Source organism: Athene noctua, unplaced genomic scaffold, assembly GCF_965140245.1.
Source record: "Athene noctua unplaced genomic scaffold, bAthNoc1.hap1.1 HAP1_HAP1_scaffold_491, whole genome shotgun sequence".
Taxonomy (NCBI): domain Eukaryota; kingdom Metazoa; phylum Chordata; class Aves; order Strigiformes; family Strigidae; genus Athene; species Athene noctua.
Window position 1 is genome coordinate 36,156 of NW_027437945.1, and position 12,730 is coordinate 48,885.

Sequence of the window (12,730 nt, forward strand, 5' to 3'; positions counted from 1 at the left end):
CCCTTGCCAGGAACTAGCGCCGCGGCGGCTACAGCTCAGCCCAAAGCCAAACCGACACCGACCTCGGCTCTGGAAAGCGCCACCTCATCTCCCCCTGTTCTGCTGATTAGGGATATCAATTCAACTCAGACACCGGAGTGAAAGGAGCAGGCGTATTTTATTAGAAATAGCTAAATAATAACAGAAGAATATAGAAAACACACAGTAAGAAAAGACGGAATAGTGCACTCACACAGACAGGAAAATACAGGGTAACGCATCAAATCCTGACTGCCTGAGAGAGAGGGAACAGCGATTAAAAAAGATCCCTCAGCACCTGCACCCGTTGCCATCACCCAGACCCGCAGGCAGCCCCGGTTACAGCGAGGGTTTGCAGAGCCTTTCCCGGCAAGTGGGAAACCCTACGCGGTGCGTCCACCCGTAGCTGAGGCCTCCAAAGTCGCTGTGAGCGGGTCCACCCTTCTATACCCCAAAATCGGCAAGCCAGAAGAGCTGGCACCTTGGTTTGGAGCGGAAATATCTGGTTTCAATCTCACATTAGATTCCCCCGGAGCCTGGCCAGGGCTCAGGGGAGAAGCTAAGGGAGCTCCTCTGCTTACCCAGGCAGACTAGGTGCAAGGGCTCACGTCAGGCCACAGGGCCAGACTACGGTCTCCACGACCCGGTTATTTTATCCCCACACAAAGAAAGATAAATGTACATTCAAGAGAGCTACGTCTTCCACACCTGTTTCACTAACGATGACATACTGAGTGAGCAGCTTCGGCTCAGGGCCTGTTGTTCAGGCTTCGATACTTCCACTTTTTACATCGGAATAGGTGGTTGGTTATCACTTAGTAAAATACCTGTTAGCACAATGGTTAACAGTTATAAAATACACAGGACTCGTCTACAAGTCAACTCTGGCTTGGCCCTATTGTCCAAGCCTTAGCGCTTCACCCCGAGTCCCCTTGCAAGCAGCCAGGACCAACACACGCCGCAAACATTCCAGCGGCTGCCAAAGGTTCAAATCCCACGCGCAGCGCCACGTGGCTGGCAGCGGTTAAAGCCGAGTTGGGCAGAAAAGGAGCTAAATGGGGAACACCCAGTTGGAGAAAGCATCTGACTGAGCACCCCCGGCACTGAACAGATGGGGAAAGGGTGGGCACAAACGCCCTTTTGGGGCAGGGAAGAGGAACGTGCTCCTCCAGAGGCTGAGATCCAGCCGCTTCCTTCCCCGTACAGGTGCGGAAAGAGAAGCACTCAGAGCAGGGGAATCCACCTCCAAAACCCTGCTCCCGACTGCTCTTCCCCCGGCATCCCACGCAGCCTCAAAGGGCGCTGCGGGTGGCTGCAGAGCCCTCCCGCTCCCCACGGCTGGTGCAGCCACATCCAAGTACAGGAAGGAGTTTTGAGAAAACTTCAGGAAGTTGGGTCATCGTCAGGTGGAATGGGAGCAGGTTCTAAAACTGGAGAACTACCAAGAGCCGAGTACTTGCTCACGAGGCAAAGAAAACATCCGCAAATGGGCAGGGACGCTGGAGGCGAACACAGCCCAGGTGACAGGGAGATCCCCTGCCCAGGAGGGCTTTCTCTCGCCTCTTTGCCGGACCGCTGCCGCTACTCCTCCCGCTCGCTCTTGCCTCGCAGGTCCTTCTGCACGCGGTGGATGTCTCTCCCTTCTTCTCCACGACCAACTGCTGCAAGAGCAGGAGAATGCCATCAGGTCCGAGAGCGACGACGGTCCTGGGTGAGAGCTGGCCACAGCACCACCTGAACACCGGCCGCCCTCACACACCCCTATACCCCCGCCCCCCCGAAAAAACCTCACAGATCGGCTTTTCTTACCCAATCGGTGCTCCGGTGCTGCCACACGTGGAGTCGCGGCCGGCGCTGGAGCTGGGCTCGGAGTCGGGCACTCTGGGCAAATGGAGCTGGGCATGCAAAGCGGCGGCCACAGAGGCTGCGCCCCTGCTTACAGGGGGCTCGAGCCGCTGCCGGGACTGCAAAGTGCCCGGGACTGCAGGGCACGGGCCAGGCCCCGACTTACAGGGCAGCCCCGGTCCCAAAGGCCCACGAGGCCCCTCCTCTCCGCTACAGGGGCGCCCTGACCCGCACCCCGCTAACAGGGCCGCCGCCCCACACAAGGCGCCAGCCAAGCACTATCGAGAGTGCTGGGCGCTGTCTGCCCTGAAGGCAGGTGAATCGGCAGCAGCGGCCCTTTCCCAAGAGGTTCTGGGGGCTGGGGAAGCAGAACTTCCCGAGGGGGGTTCCTCATCGCTGGGGAGAAGCTGCCGCGTCACTGCGGAGCAGCTGGTTGCAAGGGGCTGGCGGCTGAGGCCCACCAAGTGCTGCCTGTCCCCCTAAATCTCCCCCTGCCCTGCCGTACCCCTGTCCCCTCTCCCTCTATGCTTTAAGCCCCCAGGCCGCCGGGCACCACCAGGTGAGAAAATGGGGTCTGAGGCGGCTCAGGCCGGGGCAGGGGACAGGAGGGAGGAAGGAGGGCCGGGGGCCAGAGCACGCTGAGGGAAGGTCCCTCAGGCGGCCGGCTTCCCCGTCGTCCAGGCAGAGGAGCTGGCGCCCGACCGCGCCTTCCTTCCGGGCACCAGCTCCCGGAGAAGACAGAAGGAAGAGGCATCCGTGGCCTGCGGAAGAAACTACGAGGCGAGGGCAAGCGAGAGGAGGAGCGGCACGCTGAAACCGGGGAAAGAGAAAGGGGCTGCGGGCAAAGGGCCCTCCCTGTCACCACGGCTGCTGTGGGACAAGAGCGTCCTGGGCAACTCTGGGAGGGTCTCGAGGACTCTGGGGCAGGTACTTGGCTCAGGGCCGTTCCCTGCGTTTCTAGAGGCTACCGCGGTTCTCGGTGAAGGGGACACAACTGCCGAGCGTTTGCCCTCGAAGGCCGGGGGCCGCAGACACCCGCTCGCTACCCGCTCCTCCTGCCGAGGGCGGGGGACGGGCACAACCCTGCTTACAGGGCCGTCGGGTCAGAGGGCTCCACGGCTCGTGGCACTCGCCCCGAGTACGGGGCCGGCACGCTGGCAGGTCGCCAGCAGGACAGGCAGCCACCCAGGCCCAGACTGCGGGCGGGTCGCGCGTCGGCCGTGCTACGACCGCGCGGCTTGGCTCCGTCCCTGGAAAGGAGGGGCCAGCCGGGACTCGCCCTCCGCTCGCGGGCTCAGCGGGGACCGACCCCCTGTTGCTGCACAGAGCCCCTCTTTCCCTCCCGGGAAGTTTAAGCTAAGTACGCTGCAGCGATTTCAACGGGGGCCTAAACAAGAAGCTCCTTCACTCGCTCACTCGCACCGACGCGGACACAGGCAGGCACACGGACACGGACGGGGGGAAAGAAAACTTCCCAGAAGAGAGAGCGAGCTCTGTGCAGCCAATGTCTGGGGAGCCGTCCCCTCCCGCGAGCAAGAGAGCAGAGCCTCGGACCTGCCCCCCCCGGACACACGGAGCCCAGAGGGACTCAACGTGCCACGGGGCTTCGCGGGGGACCAAGGGACAAGTGCCGCGACGCGCCCCGACTCCAGGGGGTCACGCTGGCCAGGCCGCCAGCAGGCAGAATGCCGCCAGGGCCGGGGAAACAGCCCTCCCCTGCCTACAGGGCGGGCTTGGGGGCCAGAGAGCCCCATTTGCCCCTCGGTGCGGGGACGGTGCCGCTCTCTCCGGGCAGCCAAACCGTCGGGGCAAGGGGGCAAAAGGCCAGAGACCCGAGCCCTGCTTACAGGGAGGTCACCAGGCGCAGCGCCGGCCAGGACACCAAAGGTGCCGGCAACGGTGCCGTGAGGAGGCCCCTTTGCCCTGAGCTCCCTCCTCTCCCCCCAGCCCTCTCTTCAGCCCGCCGCTCCTCCTCTCCCTCGCTCTGGCCTCGCAGCTCCTTCACGATGCCTTGTCTTGCTTCTCGAGGAGCTGGTGCTCGGAAGGAAGGCGCAGCCAGGCGCCAGCTCCCCCACCCGGAGGACAGAGCAGAGGCCCCGGCCCTGCTGCCAGGCCCCCCCCCGTGCGCCCAAGTTACAGGCCGGCCGGCCTGGCTGCGGCTCCCCACCACGGCGCGCTTTAGGAGCTCCGCTTCCCGCCCCGGCCGCAGAGACGGCGCCGCTCACCCCCCTTAGAGGGTTGCCACCTGCCTGGCAGCCTGACCACGGGGTGACGCGGCAAAAGGCCGGCAAAAACCCAAAGACCCGAGCCCTGCTTACAGGGGGGTCACCCGGCACAAAGCCGGCCAGGGCACCAAAGGTCCTGGCGACACGCTGGTGCGACCACAGCCCCGGTGACAGGGAGGTCCCTTTGCCCAGAGCGCCCTTCTCCTGCCTCCTCTTGCTGCCCAGACTTCCTCCGCTCTTGGCCTGCAGCGGTACAGGACGGAGACCTCCACGCTGCTCCGCCGCCTGCTGCAAGGGCAGGAGGATGCCGTCAGGTCCGAGAGCGATGCTGGTCCCCGGCGAGAGCTGGCCACAGCACCACCCGAACCCCGGCCGCCCTCCCACCACCCACCCCGCGAAAAAACCTCGCAGATCAGCTTTCCTCACCCAGTCGGTGCTCCAGTGCTTCGTGCAGGGACCGTGACGGGCACTCGTCTGCAATGGGCTCCTGGCAGCGTCCGGCGGGGCCTGGACCCTCCTCAGCCCCTGAGGTGATGGCGGTCCCTCCTCATGCAGCTCCAGTCCCCCCCACGCGCCCTGCCACAGCTCTGCTGCCCCTCCTAGGTGACGGCACTGGCCCCCCCACCCTGCCGCAGCTTTGATCCCCCGCCAAGGTGGCTCCAATCCCTCGGCCCCGAGTCGATCCGGTTCTTCCTGACGCAGCGCCGACTTGCGCTCCCCTTTCCCTCAGGCGGCCGCTCCACCCCTCGCAGCGGCGCTTTGCCCAGAGCACGCTTCTCTTTCTTCCGCTTGCTGCCCAGACTTCCTTCGCTGCTCCTCCTGCTAACTCTTGCCTCGCATGGCCTTCCGCATGCGGTGGATGTCTCTCCCTTCTCCACCACCAGGTGCTGCAAGTGCAGGAGGGTGCCGTCAGGTCTGAGAGGGACGACGGTCCCCGGCGAGAGCCGGCCACGGCACCACGCCGGCACCACGCCAACCCCAGCCGCCCTCCCACACCCCTAATCCTATATAAGCCACCCCCCCCCCCCCCCCAAAAAAAAAAAACCCTCACAGATCGGCTTTTCTCACCTAATCCGTGCTCCGGTGCTGCCACACGTGGAGTCGCGGCCGGCGCTGGAGCTGGGCTCGGAGTCGGGCACTCTGGGCAAATGGAGCTGGGCATGCAAAGCGGCGGCCACAGAGGCTGCGCCCCTGCTTACAGGGGGCTCGAGCCGCTGCCGGGACTGCAAAGTGCCCGGGACTGCAGGGCACGGGCCAGGCCCCGACTTACAGGGCAGCCCCGGTCCCAAAGGCCCACGAGGCCCCTCCTCTCCGCTACAGGGGCGCCCTGACCCGCACCCCGCTAACAGGGCCGCCGCCCCACACAAGGCGCCAGCCAAGCACTATCGAGAGTGCTGGGCGCTGTCTGCCCTGAAGGCAGGTGAATCGGCAGCAGCGGCCCTTTCCCAAGAGGTTCTGGGGGCTGGGGAAGCAGAACTTCCCGAGGGGGGTTCCTCATCGCTGGGGAGAAGCTGCCGCGTCACTGCGGAGCAGCTGGTTGCAAGGGGCTGGCGGCTGAGGCCCACCAAGTGCTGCCTGTCCCCCTAAATCTCCCCCTGCCCTGCCGTACCCCTGTCCCCTCTCCCTCTATGCTTTAAGCCCCCAGGCCGCCGGGCACCACCAGGTGAGAAAATGGGGTCTGAGGCGGCTCAGGCCGGGGCAGGGGACAGGAGGGAGGAAGGAGGGCCGGGGGCCAGAGCACGCTGAGGGAAGGTCCCTCAGGCGGCCGGCTTCCCCGTCGTCCAGGCAGAGGAGCTGGCGCCCGACCGCGCCTTCCTTCCGGGCACCAGCTCCCGGAGAAGACAGAAGGAAGAGGCATCCGTGGCCTGCGGAAGAAACTACGAGGCGAGGGCAAGCGAGAGGAGGAGCGGCACGCTGAAACCGGGGAAAGAGAAAGGGGCTGCGGGCAAAGGGCCCTCCCTGTCACCACGGCTGCTGTGGGACAAGAGCGTCCTGGGCAACTCTGGGAGGGTCTCGAGGACTCTGGGGCAGGTACTTGGCTCAGGGCCGTTCCCTGCGTTTCTAGAGGCTACCGCGGTTCTCGGTGAAGGGGACACAACTGCCGAGCGTTTGCCCTCGAAGGCCGGGGGCCGCAGACGCCCGCTCGCTACCCGCTCCTCCTGCCGAGGGCGGGGGACGGGCACAACCCTGCTTACAGGGCCGTCGGGTCAGAGGGCTCCACGGCTCGTGGCACTCGCCCCGAGTACGGGGCCGGCACGCTGGCAGGTCGCCAGCAGGACAGGCAGCCACCCAGGCCCAGACTGCGGGCGGGTCGCGCGTCGGCCGTGCTACGACCGCGCGGCTTGGCTCCGTCCCTGGAAAGGAGGGGCCAGCCGGGACTCGCCCTCCGCTCGCGGGCTCAGCGGGGACCGACCCCCTGTTGCTGCACAGAGCCCCTCTTTCCCTCCCGGGAAGTTTAAGCTAAGTACGCTGCAGCGATTTCAACGGGGGCCTAAACAAGAAGCTCCTTCACTCGCTCACTCGCACCGACGCGGACACAGGCAGGCACACGGACACGGACGGGGGGAAAGAAAACTTCCCAGAAGAGAGAGCGAGCTCTGTGCAGCCAATGTCTGGGGAGCCGTCCCCTCCCGCGAGCAAGAGAGCAGAGCCTCGGACCTGCCCCCCCCGGACGCACGGAGCCCAGAGGGACTCAACGTGCCACGGGGCTTCGCGGGGGACCAAGGGACAAGTGCCGCGACGCGCCCCGACTCCAGGGGGTCACGCTGGCCAGGCCGCCAGCAGGCAGAATGCCGCCAGGGCCGGGGAAACAACCCTCCCCTGCCTACAGGGCGGGCTTGGGGGCCAGAGAGCCCCATTTGCCCCTCGGTGCGGGGACGGTGCCGCTCTCTCCGGGCAGCCAAACCGTCGGGGCAAGGGGGCAAAAGGCCAGAGACCCGAGCCCTGCTTACAGGGAGGTCACCAGGCGCAGCGCCGGCCAGGACACCAAAGGTGCCGGCAACGGTGCCGTGGGGAGGCCCCTTTGCCCTGAGCTCCCTCCTCTCCCCCCAGCCCTCTCTTCAGCCCGCCGCTCCTCCTCTCCCTCGCTCTGGCCTCGCAGCTCCTTCACGATGCCTTGTCTTGCTTCTCGAGGAGCTGGTGCTCGGAAGGAAGGCGCAGCCAGGCGCCAGCTCCCCCACCCGGAGGACAGAGCAGAGGCCCCGGCCCTGCTGCCAGGCCCCCCCCCGTGCGCCCAAGTTACAGGCCGGCCGGCCTGGCTGCGGCTCCCCACCACGGCGCGCTTTAGGAGCTCCGCTTCCCGCCCCGGCCGCAGAGACGGCGCCGCTCACCCCCCTTAGAGGGTTGCCACCTGCCTGGCAGCCTGACCACGGGGTGACGCGGCAAAAGGCCGGCAAAAACCCAAAGACCCGAGCCCTGCTTACAGGGGGGTCACCCGGCACAAAGCCGGCCAGGGCACCAAAGGTCCTGGCGACACGCTGGTGCGACCACAGCCCCGGTGACAGGGAGGTCCCTTTGCCCAGAGCGCCCTTCTCCTGCCTCCTCTTGCTGCCCAGACTTCCTCCGCTCTTGGCCTGCAGCGGTACAGGACGGAGACCTCCACGCTGCTCCGCCGCCTGCTGCAAGGGCAGGAGGATGCCGTCAGGTCCGAGAGCGATGCTGGTCCCCGGCGAGAGCTGGCCACAGCACCACCCGAACCCCCTCCCACCACCACCACCACCACCACCATCCCCCCTCCCCGCGAAAAAAACTCACAGATTGGCTTTTCTCACGAGTCCGTGCTCCAGCACTTCCTGCAGGGATGTCTACAACGGGTGCTTTTCTCCTCCGGGCTCCTGGCCGCGTTCAGGGAGGCTTGGACCCTCCTCCGCCCCTGAGGCGATGGCCGTCCCTCCTCAGGCAGCTCCAGTCCCCTCTCACCGGCCCTGAGGAAGCTCCGCTCCCCCATCCCCCGCCGTGGACGACACTCCCCCCCACCAGGCGACGACACTGCTCCCCCCCCCCCGCCGAGACGACGACACTACTCCCCGCCCCCCCCCCCCCCCCCCCCCCGCCGAGGCGACGACACTGCTCCCCCCCCCCGCCGAGGCGACGACACTGCTCCCCCCCCGCCGAGGCGACGACACTGCTCCCCCCCCCGCCGAGACGACGACACTGCTCCCCCCCCCCCGCCGAGGCGACGACACTGCTCCCCCCCCGCCGAGGCGACGACACTGCTCCCCCCCCTCCCCCCCCCGCCGAGGCGACGACACTGCTCCCCCCCCTCCCCCCCCCGCCGAGACGACGACACTGCTCCCCCCCCTCCCCCCCCCGCCGAGGCGACGACACTGCTCCCCCCCCTCCCCCCCCCGCCGAGGCGACGACACTGCTCCCCCCCCGCCGAGGCGACGACACCGACCCCCTCCCCAAGGCGGCTCCCGTCCCGTCCCCCCCCCGTTCCCAAGTCGATTCGGTACTTCCCCAGGCAGGTTCGACTCCTGCTCGCCCCTTCCCCGGGCAGGTCCCCCTCAGGCGACCGCTCCGCCCCTCACAGCGGCGCTTTGTTCAGAGCGCCCTTCTCTTTCCTCTTGCTGCCCAGACTTCCTCCGCTGCTCCTCCCGCTCGCTCTTGCCTCGCAGGTCCTTCCACACGCAGTGGACATCTCTCCCTTCTTCGCCACCAGCTGCTGAAAGGGCAGTAGTGTGCCGTCAGGTCTGAGAAGGACGCCGGTCCCCGGCGAGAAGTGTCCACAGCACCACCCGAACCCCGGCCGCCCTCCAACCCCCCCTTCCGCCCCGAAAAAAACCTCACAGATCGGCTTTTCTCACCAGAGCCGGTGCTCCAGCACTTCTGCAGGGACGACTGCGCCGGGCACTCGTCTGCTCCAGGCACCTTGCCGCGCCTGGCGGGTCCAGGACTCTCCTGAGCCCCTCAGACAATGGCGCTCGCCCCCCCACAGGCGACTCGGGTCCACCCCCGCCCGCCCCGAGCCGAGCCGAGCCGATGAGGTCCCCGCCGAGGCGGCGCCGACCGCCGAGCAGCCTTTTCCGGGGGCGCCGCTCCCGCTCCTCTCAGGCGGCCGCGCGGCGCCTCACTGCTGCGCGCGCCGTTCCCGCCCTTCGCCTCAGGCGGCCGCGCGGCGCCTCACTGCTGCGCGCGCCGTTCCCGCCCTTCGCCTCAGGCGAAAGCTCCGCCCCTCACGTCGGCGCGCGCCGTTCCCGCCCGCCGAAAGCGTCGGGGGCGTGCCGAAAGCGTCGGGGGCGTGCCGAAAGCGTCGGGGGCGTGCCGAAAGCGTCGGGGGCGTGCCGAAAGCGTCGGGGGCGTGCCGAAAGCGTCGGGGGCGTGCCGAAAGCGTCGGGGGCGTGCCGAAAGCGTCGGGGGCGTGCCGAAAGCGTCGGGGGCGTGCCGAAAGCGTCGGGGGCGTGCCGAAAGCGTCGGGGGCGTGCCGAAAGCGTCGGGGGCGTGCCGAAAGCGTCGGGGGCGTGCCGAAAGCGTCGGGGGCGTGCCGAAAGCGTCGGGGGCGTGCCGAAAGCGTCGGGGGCGTGCCGAAAGCGTCGGGGGCGTGCCGAAAGCGTCGGGGGCGTGCCGAAAGCGTCGGGGGCGTGCCGAAAGCGTCGGGGGCGTGCCGAAAGCGTCGGGGGCGTGCCGAAAGCGTCGGGGGCGTGCCGAAAGCGTCGGGGGCGTGCCGAAAGCGTCGGGGGCGTGCCGAAAGCGTCGGGGGCGTGCCGAAAGCGTCGGGGGCGTGCCGAAAGCGTCGGGGGCGTGCCGAAAGCGTCGGGGGCGTGCCGAAAGCGTCGGGGGCGTGCCGAAAGCGTCGGGGGCGTGCCGAAAGCGTCGGGGGCGTGCCGAAAGCGTCGGGGGCGTGCCGAAAGCGTCGGGGGCGTGCCGAAAGCGCCGGGGGCGTGCCGAAAGCGCCGGGGGCGTGCCGAAAGCGCCGGGGGCGTGCCGAAAGCGCCGGGGGCGTGCCGAAAGCGCCGGGGGCGTGCCGAAAGCGCCGGGGGCGTGCCGAAAGCGCCGGGGGCGTGCCGAAAGCGCCGGGGGCGTGCCGAAAGCGCCGGGGGCGTGCCGAAAGCGCCGGGGGCGTGCCGAAAGCGCCGGGGGCGTGCCGAAAGCGCCGGGGGCGTGCCGAAAGCGCCGGGGGCGTGCCGAAAGCGCCGGGGGCGTGCCGAAAGCGCCGGGGGCGTGCCGAAAGCGCCGGGGGCGTGCCGAAAGCGCCGGGGGCGTGCCGAAAGCGCCGGGGGCGTGCCGAAAGCGCCGGGGGCGTGCCGAAAGCGCCGGGGGCGTGCCGAAAGCGCCGGGGGCGTGCCGAAAGCGCCGGGGGCGTGCCGAAAGCGCCGGGGGCGTGCCGAAAGCGCCGGGGGCGTGCCGAAAGCGCCGGGGGCGTGCCGAAAGCGCCGGGGGCGTGCCGAAAGCGCCGGGGGCGTGCCGAAAGCGCCGGGGGCGTGCCGAAAGCGCCGGGGGCGTGCCGAAAGCGCCGGGGGCGTGCCGAAAGCGCCGGGGGCGTGCCGAAAGCGCCGGGGGCGTGCCGAAAGCCGAGATACAGGAGCAGGGGCGGCCTGAGCTTGGGCACAGCGTAGAGGCGGGATTACCAGGAGGGAGGGAAATGGGCAGGCAGGCACATGGAGCGGCAGACAGGCTCGCAGGGGATAACAATGCCTGGGAACAGGCCAGAGAAAGCTGTGGGTAAAAAGAGACCCCAAAGCCGATCTGAAACAAGAACTGAACAAGGAAAATAACAGCGCTAGGTTACAGGAGAGAAAGGGAGGATGAAACAAAGGAAGGAGAGAGAGCAGGACCAAGCATCTCGAAGAAAGAAAAAGGGAGAGCTAGAAGAAGACACAAGAGGGAGTGGGAGCAGGAACGAACGAGAGCAGAGGTACAGGGAAGAAAATAACAACAAAAATCATAGCAGCATGGGATAGAGAGGGGGCCAGGGGACAGCCCAAAACGTCCAAGAGGGGCAACAGGGCCCGAGTGTCCGCGACTCACCGCAGCTGTCGCTCTCAGCGCTGCCAGGAAAAATTTGCCAATTCAGACCCTTCTTTCTCCTTCTCTCCTCCCTTCCTTTTCTGGAGCTGCAGTCGCTCAGCTGCCCTCCACCTCAAAGAACACGCAGGTGTCTCTCGGCTCTTACAAAACGCAGCTTCCTGCACGTGTGGCCTCGCTCGCACGCTGCGCGGCGGTACCGCGCTCTGGGTGACGCGCACGGACCCTGATCGCACGCTGGTGGTCCGGCCCTGCGGACTGTACAGAGGGCTCCTGCCTCGCCCAGAGAGGCAGGCTCTCTCTTCCTGCAGTGGAAGGCAGCTGCTGCCCACATGCCCTTGATTTTCTTCTTTCCCTTTCTCAGGCCTCTCCAGCTTCAGCTGTGGCAGCTCCTGTCCACAGCCAGAAAACGTCCCAGGGGCCTGTCCCTTCTCACCTCTCTGCTGCGAGGAGCACAAGGGCAGGCAGAGAACCCCACACAGTTCTGAAGTGGGTCCAGTCAACAGCATCCCCAGGGAAGGAACAGGCAAGCGAGGCCCTGCAGCAGGTGGAGGAAGCAAGCAGCCGATTCAACGTGAATGATAGAGCAAGCTTCAGCTTTATTGAAAAAAATCACCCCTTACATAAGCACTCTACAATATTGTAATCATGCATACTACTCACAAATCTATTGGATACATGTAAAAGGCTACATTATAATATCCCAGCCCCTTGTGGCATTTCAGATATGTCCCAACATCTTCCCTCTTCTGGCCTGCCTTTTTTTGCCCAGGGTTGTTCACCATCACACTCAAGGCCATGGTGTACCTCAGTTTCTCTCTTTGTTAACATAACAGTCCATTGTAAGCATAACTGTACCCTGGGTTGTTTCCTTTGTTTACCTCAGATGGCTGCAATCAGCTCCTGCAGAGACCCACGGCCTTGCTCTCTGCAAGCCATTCTCCAACACGGCCCCGGTGAGGCCTCTGGGAGAAGGTGAAGCGACTGCCGTTATTACCGTAGATCGCCCCTGGCCGGAGCCCTCCTTCCACGGGGGCTCCTGCGGAGGCGCCAAGGGCCGGCTTGCCGCCATCCCCGCGGGGCTCGGGGGTGACCTGGGGCTACGGGACGGGCTTCAGGGTGAGGTGCGAGACCTGGGGCCAGGACACGGTGCGGGCGAGGCCAGTACCAGCTCAAGGGGAGCTCTGGCAAGCTGGGGAGGCACTCGGCACCAACCCCCGGGGGACACACATCTTCTTCCCCTCTGCCTTTGTCCCAGCCCTCGGGTAACTCCCTGGGGCTCCCCCGGCCCGGATCACCTCCAGCAGAGCGGAGGCCTGACACAGGAGGCGGTGTGAAGCTTCCTGCCCCACCGCTGCCGTGTGGCCAGCGGGCAGGAGGGGCCCCCACACCTGCCAAAGGGGCTGGCTGGCCTCACCGGTGGCCTCGGCCCTCGCCCACCACCAGGAATCACGCCCAGCAAGCCTCACGCTGCGGCAGCAGGCAGGCGGCTCTGGCGGTGCCGCACACCTGTGCGGGGCCGGCGCTGCAGTCCTGCCCTTTGCGCACCGAGCGCCCGCCGGCAGTGTGACGTGGGGCGGCGGCAGCATTTCCTTACCAGGAGGGGGCAACGAGCGTGGCCGCACCCCCCCACGGGCATCGGAGCATCGCACTGACGTTGCTGGCGGGCGGCAGCGTGG